The sequence below is a fragment of the Mustelus asterias genome, chromosome 7 (assembly GCF_964213995.1).
Source record: "Mustelus asterias chromosome 7, sMusAst1.hap1.1, whole genome shotgun sequence".
NCBI lineage: Eukaryota > Metazoa > Chordata > Chondrichthyes > Carcharhiniformes > Triakidae > Mustelus > Mustelus asterias.
Window position 1 is genome coordinate 125,775,444 of NC_135807.1, and position 9,635 is coordinate 125,785,078.

The following is a 9,635-nucleotide window of genomic DNA, read 5'->3' on the forward strand; positions in this document are numbered from 1 at the left end:
CAAGGGTTATTGGGAGGGGGTTGGGGTGAGGGAGACAGGAAAGTGGAGGCAAGGCCACAATCAGGTCAGCCATGATCTTATCAAGCAGGCTTGAAGGGCTGAATGGCCTCTTCAGTCCAATGCTCCTGGAAGTACGTTCCAACATTAATTTACAAATGTTGTTGCACTGTGCCAAGCTGGCTGATGCCACGATCATTGTTGCGCAGTTGTCACATCAGCAAATACATCACAACATGAAATGAGTAAGGATGTGGAAATGATTGCTGCAGATTGCAATCATCATCCCGTAAGAAGTTACGAGGTGCACAGATGACTTGATTTCACAGTTTGTAAAGATAACGGCGGCATACACCAGAAGGTGTCAGGCCTGTTGCATTCTTATGGTCCAAGGTAATCAGACTGTAAGCTTTATGATACTCGATTGGAATTTGGAGCGCTGTACACCCGTGAGTCTCGTAAATTCTTTAGAAGTTTTTTTTCACGGGAAATAAAACACTTCATGAAGTCATTAAGGCTTGGATATTGTCGATAACGGCTTTGATGATGGCAATGCCATTGAATTTCATTGGAGGTGATCAGGTTCAAACTTTTTGGCAATGGTCATAGGCTGGGCATTTACTTTCCGCACAAACATTACTTGCCAGGTGCAAGGCCCGGTCTGGATGTTGTCCTGGTTTGGCTTCATCATTTGCGGAACTGGGAACACCGGACAGCCCCATGATACAAAAGTACTGTCATTTTGTACGTGGATCCAGTCACAGGCCAGAGACACTCAATCTGTTCGAACACAGGTATGGTTTACTTTGTTATGGGTCCAAATGACAGAACTGACAGTAATCCACATCAACGTTTGGTGCCTCCGGACCATACATCTTCCGCTTGCTGGTGTTGCAGATTCCGGTGTACGAGCCACATTTTTATCATCCAGAAATATTTAGAGAGAAACATTAGTGCACTTGTTCTACATGAAGCTCTCTTCAACATGAGGTCCACCGACAGACTCACCTCTTCACAGACTTTGCTGGTCTCCACCAGGGTTTGCCCTATAACGAGAGATGATAACCATTTGTTATAGAATCGAGTATAAAATTAAGCTTTCTCCTTATCCATCCCCAATACGGAGGAGTGTTACTGCTGGTGATACATTGGTTCTTTGATTAACGGGACACCATTATGCTGGTCAATAATTTGAAATCTTGGGTCAGAATATTTACACTCCCCTGCCAGTGGGGGGCGTAAGATTTCCCGAATGGCCTTCCCATTGGCCTCCCTTGTGTCCCGGTCTCTTCGCAATTTTACAGTGGGCACGGGAGAGGCCTACCTGCCTCGCCCCCAATTGTGGCCAATTAATGGCCACTGGAGGGCCGTTTCTCGCCCAACCTCAATTTTCAAGTTGACAGGAGGGGATTCAGGGGCGGCAGCCTGGAAAGTGACGCTGCTCCGGCCTTGAGTGGGGAGGGATGGGGGTGGGGGCGCCTTCATCATCGGCCCCCTTTCAACATCGTGCATGCTTCCTCAACAAGGTTCTGTGCCCTCCCCATGGCGCTCCCTCCCAGTGGCCTCTCTGCCAAGTCCAACCTCCAGTAAATTAACACTCCTTGGAATATTAAATGGCGTCGGGGCAGCCAATATTGGGCACTGAATCATTCGTCACCAACTCTTTGGATGGGACGGTTTCGCTGCCTACTTAAAAACCCTGGCCTTGGTTTGAAAAGATGGGAACCATTGTTACCAATCACCCCTAAATGGACTCAGATAAAGGGACAGAAGTGGGCTATTACTGAATCATTGGCTTTCTTCAGGCAGACTTACAAGGAGGAAAGAATGGTTCAGTGGTCAGAAATGATCTGATGTGGAGATGCCGGCGTTGGACTTGGGTGGGCACGGTAAGAAGTCTCACAACACCAGGTTGAAGACCAACAGGTTTATTTGGAATCACGCGCTTTTGGAGCGCTGCTCCTTCATCAGGTGAATGAAGAGGTAGGTTTCACAAACACGGCATATATAGACAAAGACACAAAAATGATCTGATAAGCACAGAAAATGTGAAGCCACTCTCCATGCTCCAACAGCAGTTCACACAAGAACTCCCTTGGAGCAAAGAGTTGATGTCCATCTCCACATTGCTTGAATCTCCAAGTGCGACTCGCCAACCCAGCGAGAAGCAATCAATAAAATCTACGAGATAAAAAAAAACTGGGTCTGACCTTTGTTTCACTCGACAACGGAAAAGCTCTGTGCCACCTACCCAGATGCAGAAAAATACACTGACCGCAAGGTTAACTGAAAGCAAACAAAACCCAGCAGCACAAAACGGGATTGGATTGTGCGGACGGTCGGGTAAAATTAAACATATCCTCCGGAAAGGTGGAACCTAAAAGAGAAAATGCTGGAAAAACCTCAGCAGGTCTGACAGCATCTGTGAGGAGGGAAAAGAAAAATAAAGGAGGAAAATAAAGAAAAAGGTAGAGAACAGTTAAAAATCATGAGCCTGACCTTCCCGTTGCTTGCCATTTTAACACACGATCCTGCTCCCATGCCCACATGTCAGTCCTTGGCCTGCTGCAATGTTCCAGTGACGCTCAACGCAAACTGGAGGAACAGCACCTTACAACCTTCCGGTCTCAACAACTTATGATTAACTCTGCCCACTTCCAACCCATTGTTTTCATTTTATTTAATTTTTAACTGTTCTCTTTTATTTCTGTAATGTCCTTCTTTCTTTTTCTACCCCCCCCCCACTCCTTCCCCTATTTTATCCTCCCTTTCCTTACCTTTTCTCTCCCTTTTCTCTCAATCTTGCCTCTTTCCCACCCATCTCCCCCCTCCCCCAACATCTTCATCTGTCGCAGCTTATCCTCTGCCGTTTGGCCTTTCACACCCTTTAGTCTCTCTATGCATTGCCATTAGCAGCCTTTTCCCTTGTTTCTGTGGCTATGACTCATCTTTCATTCCCTCACCCTGCAGTATAAATATCTCCCACTTTCGATGCCTTTTAGCTCGAAACGTCAGCTCTTTTCTCCCCTTACAGATGCTGCCAGACCTGCTGAGATTTTCCAGCATTTTCTCTTCTGGTTTCAGACTCCAGCATCCGCAGTAAATTGCTTTTCTCCAGAAAGATGGATCTTGAAAAAGGCACCATCTCAAAGGACTTCACTGGAATTGGGGGGAGGGGGGGGGGGGGGAAGAGGAGAGAGAGAGAGGAGAAGATCAGCAATTACTTCAGCTCTCCTCAGTGAAGCCAGACCACAGCTATTACTACAGGTTAACGTCACAACCACCACATTCATTAAAGCTTCTGGCAAATGGGGAACTCTGGAGAATGAATATGTGTTGCCGCCTCTCAGTTCGAGCACCTTGCCCTGTTAAACAGACTTTGGAAAACCGGTTCAACCCCTGGGACCCACAATCCAGTGGGTGAGGGTCAATAAAAGGAAAGAAAATGGCACAGATATCATTTTCTTTTTAATTTGTAACCCCAGCGTTCATCTGGAATTCCCAAAGAATGGGCTCGTCATTGTAGGTACATTGAGATAGAAAGCCTCCGTAATAGGGGAGGCGATGGCCAAGTGGTATTATCGCTAGACTATTATCCAAAAACTCAGCTAATGTTCTGGGGACCCGGGTTCGAATCCCGCCACGGCAGATGGTGGAATTTGAATCCAATAAAAAATATCTGGAATTGAGAATCCACCGATGACCATGAAACGATTGCCAATTGTCAGAAAAACCCATCTGGTTCACTGGTGCCCCTTTAGGGTCGGAAATCTGCCATCCTTACCTAGACTGGCCTACATGTGACTCCAGGTCCACACCAATGACTCTTATGCAACTAGGCTTGGGCAATAAATGCTGGCCAGCCCGCGAAGTCCATGTTCCCACGAATGAATAAAAAAAAGATCCCTTTTTCCTTTCTCGACTTTCCCCTTCCCAATTGTCATTATTACAAACGACTATTGTACTCATAGAAGCATCCAGGGTGGAAAAGGCCCTTCGGCCCGTCGAGTCTGCACCGACACATTGGAAAATCATCGCAAATGTGATTGAGAATCGATGTGGAAAAAGTGATTCTGAATGAGCAGGTAGAGATGAGAGAAACATAAAAATGCATTACTGTTTTTCTGCAAAAGATGTCAATTATCAGCCAGGAGAAGTGGGGGTGGGGTGTCAAGAAATGGGATAACCAATAAAGACTGCTGCAAAGTCCCCCATGAAGATCAACAGAATGGCGGTGAGTGCGTACAAAGCTGCACGACCATGGGAAGGTCATCAGATCCTTAAACGAAAAGCTCTAATCCCCAGAAGTAACATGTTTTTAACCATCATTTGAGAGTTTCTGGGTTTTTTTAAAAAAAGAGTGAGACTGGGCTTCAGCAGGAACCGAAAATCACTAGGTCAGGGAGGAACTGAGAATTCTATTTTTACTTTGCTTAATGAGGAAGACAGTGGCTGCTCATTCATGAATTTGTTACTCGCAAGAGCTTCCGAGATTGGGGCGTCAACTGTGGTCAAGTTGTTCCACAGCCAGTGACCTCTACTGAGGGACAGTTAATGTTCCTGCCATTCACCGCTCAAATTAAAAGCCATAATATCATCACAGTGGAAGCTACCTTCTAAATTACTGAGCTCATTTAACCAACCTTCCAGTTGAATGTTATGAATTCAGAAAAAGTCAATACTTTTCAGCTGTAAATTGCATTTTAAGATTTCTAAATCCATTTCTTATTGATTCTTAAGCAAACATCGCAGACTTATTGGCCAGGATTCTGCAGCCCCTTGGCTTGGTGGGATATGAAGGCCCTGCCAAAGTAAATGGCAACATAAATGGCCCACCAGAGAGAGGATTGACTTATGAGGAGAGACCGAGTAGACTGGGACTATACTCATTGGAGTTCAGAAAAATGAGGGGGAGATCTTATAGAAACATAAGATTATGAAGGGAGTAGATAAGATAGAAATAGGGAGGTTGTTTCCACTGGGGGTGAAACCAGAACAAGGGGGCGTGGCCTCAAAATAAGGGGGAGCAGATTTAGGACTGAGTTGAGGAGGAACTTCTTCACCCAAAGGGTTGCGAATCTGTGGAATTCCCTCCCAGTGACGCAGTTGAGGCTACCTCATTGACTGTTTTTAAGGCAAAGATAGATCAATTTTGGACAGTAAAGTAATTAAGGATTATGGTGAGCGGGTAAGTGGAGCTGAGTCCACAAAAAGATCGGCTGTGATCTTGTTGAATGGCGGAGCAGGCTCGAGGGGCCAGATGGCCTACTCCTGCTCCTAGTTCTTATGTTCACCACAAGGGGAGTCACGTGTGGTCAGGGATAACACTCTGGCCGTGAAGTCGTTGTCCACACAAGTGACAGATCATATTTTATGAAGATACTGCACATTTCTGACTGCACATTCTTTGCACAATAAGGATATCAGGCTCTCTTCTGCCTGACTGCACTGAGATTGATGGTGCCGCACAGTTCACCGGCAGCCTGTCGGTCTCGGTGTCTGTGGGACTGGTATTGTGCATTGTCCTGTGGGTAGGGGAACCTTCACAAGCAGTAACTGTGGGATAGATAGGGGGCAGTTTCTGTTGAGCGAGTCTGCAAGGACAGCCTCAGTGTCCAAGGCTTTGCCTCAGTTCCGGGCAGAAAGCCTTGGCAAAGACTTCCATTTATATAGTGTGCTTCGCGAGCATTGGACAGCTCAACAAGTCCTTCATGGCCAATAGAGTACTGTTGCAGTGTAGTCACTGTTTGTCACATACAAAACACAGCAGCCAAACTGTTCTTGGCAAACTCCCACAAACAGTAATGTGATAATGATAAAGGGATAGAGGGATAGATTCCTCTGCTCTTTTCTGAAATAGCGCTGGAGGATCTTTAACACCCACCTGCGTGCCGGCAGGCCATGTCTCAGTTTAGCATCTCATCTGAAAGTTGGCATCTCTGACAATAAAGGCCTCCCTCAGTGCAGAACTTGAGCATCAACCTTGAATTTTGCCTGGAGGTATTCTTGAACCCAGAAGCCCAGGGCCGAGTAGGCAATATCTGAGCCACACGGCAGGCTATTGAAGCCAAAAGACCAAACATTGTGTATTCCGATGGCTGGAGGTCCCATGTGTGGTTCAATAAAATGGCTGCCACTGATGGCAGGAATGCTGCATGTGGCCCAACTGTGTTGCATCATCTTGCAAATGGAGAGCCGTGATAGGTCTGCTTGAGACTTGGATTGGGGGGGGGGGCGTCGGTGAAGGAGGTTGAGGGGCAGGCCATTCAGCTGGCACCTCCTTGGGCCCCTATCCAATCCGAGCCTCATCAGGACCCCTGGATTGGTTGGCCTGATGGGGAAAAGTGCTTCCGCGAGGTGGGGGCAGGAGGAAGGGGAGTCCAGGCCAGAACAGAGGAGTTGTTCTTTCCTGTAAAACTTTCGTCGTGGGGTTGGGTAGAGCAGGAAACGCTTCTGCAAGCACGTACTCTGGCCCCGCACGGAAAACGTAACCTCTCCTCTGACCAAGGGGTGACAGTTCCTGAACATGATCCCACCACCTAACGGTTGTCAACAGGTAGTCTCAGGACCAGAATGGTCGGTTGGCAAGAATTAAGTCATTATATCGGATTGAGTAAGAGTTATATCCGGCCGAGTGTTGCAGACTGGCACATTCCAAAGCCCAGGACTACGTGCTGAGGGACGCACTAAAGCTGGGGGGGCAGCCGTCACAATGGGGAAAGGTCACTGTCTCAGCCATAGTGAACTGAGGGGAGGAAAATTGTACAGAACCCCCCGAGCTTTATGACTCACATTGAATGCACACAGTGAATATTACATGAATCACTATTGTTTGGAAGAAGCAACTTGATCGACGTAGACATCTTTGTACCATTTGCAATTAACTTTTTGGGATGAATGTAATGTTTCCTTGACTGCATTAATGAACTTCAGAATGCAACAGGATGTATGTATGGAACCTGAATATCATTGCACTTTTTGTGATTGCCACTTTGAAGTGTTCTTTCAGAGATTTTATGACCAGGGTATATTTTTACAAAACAAAATTAAAATGATTACATCGGAATACATAGGAAATACGGCACAGAAACAGGCCATTCTACCCATCCAGTTCAAGCCAGCATCTCAGTCTACCATCATAACCCTGGATTCCCTTCTCTTTTAAGTAGTTGACTAGTTTCCCCTGTTTCTTCGGAGGGAACTCTTCAAATGCAGACAATAAAAATATAACAAAACTTACTCCAACTTATAAATCAAAGAAAGGGTTTAATAAAGAAACTTCATTACTCCAAACTTGGGACCTCGCCCTGGGCCAAACCAAGCTCCCCACAATTCCCAATAGGTTCTTATTGATAGTGAGTCAGCTGTAATTGGTTCCATGGTTTACTGGGTCAGCTGACCCTTACAGCTTGTTACCGTTGGTCACATTACATCCAATAGAAAGTTGTCACCGGTTACATTCTAACATCCCCTTAGTTGCAACCACTCGGCATGGGAGTGAGTTCCACAATCTCAGCCAACAGAAAGTCTGTGGAGAGAGAATGGAGTCAACATTTCGAGTCTGAATGACCCTTCGTCAGAGCTTTTATCCACAATCTCAGCACTCTTTGGATGAAGAAGTTTCTTCTGAATTCCCTGTTGGGTTTGGTGGTGACTATTTGTCTATGCTCTCACTCTTCCTCACATTTGCATTTTCCAGCAGGGGTCACTGAACAACCATCAGCAGCAGGAGCCCTTATTGTGTTCCTCCCCTCTTTAACCGGAGGACACTAGTGGGGACATGAGGCTCTCGACCCTGTCCTCAACGTCCTACTTCTTGTTGGGGATCAACTGATTCAGCACTGACCTGGGATTGAACCTGTGACAATCGCGCTCTGTGTAATTCTGGAACATACCAGTGCTTCACTTATCTGCAGTACATCAGTCACTGAAAGATTTCAAGACAGCAAAACTTCATCAGAATGCTGCAGTGGGCGCAAGTTCTGATATCTAATCATCTTTCTCCATCTTCTCAAGGTCTCTTCATACTGGGTCTGGTTTCATTCAGATCTGTCGTGATATGAGTTAGGAGCAGGGGTAGGCCACTCGGCCGTCGCACATGGCTGATCTGACTCCAACCCAAACTCCACATTCCCACCTACACCCGATAACCTTTGACTTCCCGCTTATCGAGAATCTATCGAGCTCTGCCTCAAAAAATATTCAAAGATTCTGCTTCCACTGTCTTTTGAGAAAGAGTCCCAGAAACGCAGGGGAAAAAAAATTCTACATCTCTGAATTAAATTTATTGTTAATAAGTGACCCTCTAGTTCTAAGTTCTCTGACACGAGGAAACATCCTCTTCACATCCACCCTGTCAATAACCCTCAGGATCTTAACGGCTTCGATCGAGGGTATGGGAGGAAGGCAGCATCAGGCTATTGAGTTGGACGATGAGCCGTGATCGTAATGATGTGGAGATGCCAGTGCTGGATTGGGGTGGACAAGATGAGAGGTCACACGACACCAGGCTATATCCAATGGGTTTATTTAAAATTTTTGTGTGTTGAACTATAACCTAGTGTCATGTGACCTCTCTGATCATAATGAATGCTGGAACAGGTTTGAAGGGCTGAATGGCTTAGTCCTACCCCATTTCTGTTTTCTGTGTGTCAAGTTACTTCTCACTCTTCTAAACTCTAATGGATACAAACTTAACCTCTCCAACCTTTCTTTATAAGACAACGCACCCGTTCCTGGTATTAGTCTAGGATGATGGCACAGTGATTTAGCCCTGCTGCCTCACAGCGCCAGGGACCTGCGTTCAATTCCGGCCTCGGGTCCCTGTCTGTGTGGAGTTTGCACATTCTCCCCGTGTCTGCGTGGGCTCCGGTTTCCTCCTGCAGTCCAAAGATAGAACATAGAACAGTACAGCACAGAACAGGCCCTTCGGCCCACGATGTTGTGCCGAGCTTTATCTGAAACCAAGATCAAGCTATCCCACTCCCTATCATCCTGGTGTGCTCCATGTGCCTATCCAATAACCACTTAAATGTTCCTAAAGTGTCTGACTCCACTATCACTGCAGGCAGTCCATTCCACACCCCAACCACTCTCTGCGTAAAGAACCTACCTCTGATATCCTTCCTATATCTCCCACCATGAACCCTATAATTATGCCCCCTTGTAATAGCTCCATCCACCCGAGGAAATAGTCTTTGAACGTTCACTCTATCTATCCCCTTCATCATTTTATAAACCTCTATTAAGTCTCCCCTCAGCCTCCTCCGATGTGCGGGTTAGGTTGATTGGCTATGCTAAATTGACCCTAGTGTCAGGGGGATTAGCAGGGTAAATATGTGGGGTTATGGGAATAGGGCCTGGGTGGGATTGTGGTCAGTGCAGACTCGATGGGCCGAATGGCCTTCTTCTGCACTGTAGGGATTCTATGAAACATTCTCCGAACTGCTTCGAACGCATTTACACCCTTCCTCACCAAGCTGTCTATTGGTTGCCTGCCAGCGACGGATAGTGAGCTTTCAGAGCTGTTGAACATGGGGGGGCATCGCAGTCAATATGGTGTTCAATCAAGCGAGGAAAGATTAGGAGGGTGCCGTACAGTGATCGAGAGCCGGAAACATGGCTGATTTCCATGTCTG

At 46.5% G+C, this 9,635-nt stretch overlaps 1 long non-coding RNA gene across 2 annotated transcripts in view; it reads right to left on the minus strand.

Annotated features, from left to right (window-relative positions):
• Positions 1 to 776: 776 nt before the first annotated feature.
• LOC144495932 (uncharacterized) overlaps positions 777 to 9,635 on the minus strand; it is a 189,813-nt gene continuing 180,954 nt past the window's right edge. For both annotated transcript variants that reach the window (XR_013498358.1, XR_013498359.1), the window contains exon 7: positions 777 to 1,043. This is a non-coding gene — a long non-coding RNA (uncharacterized LOC144495932). The remainder of the gene's footprint in view (positions 1,044 to 9,635) is intronic.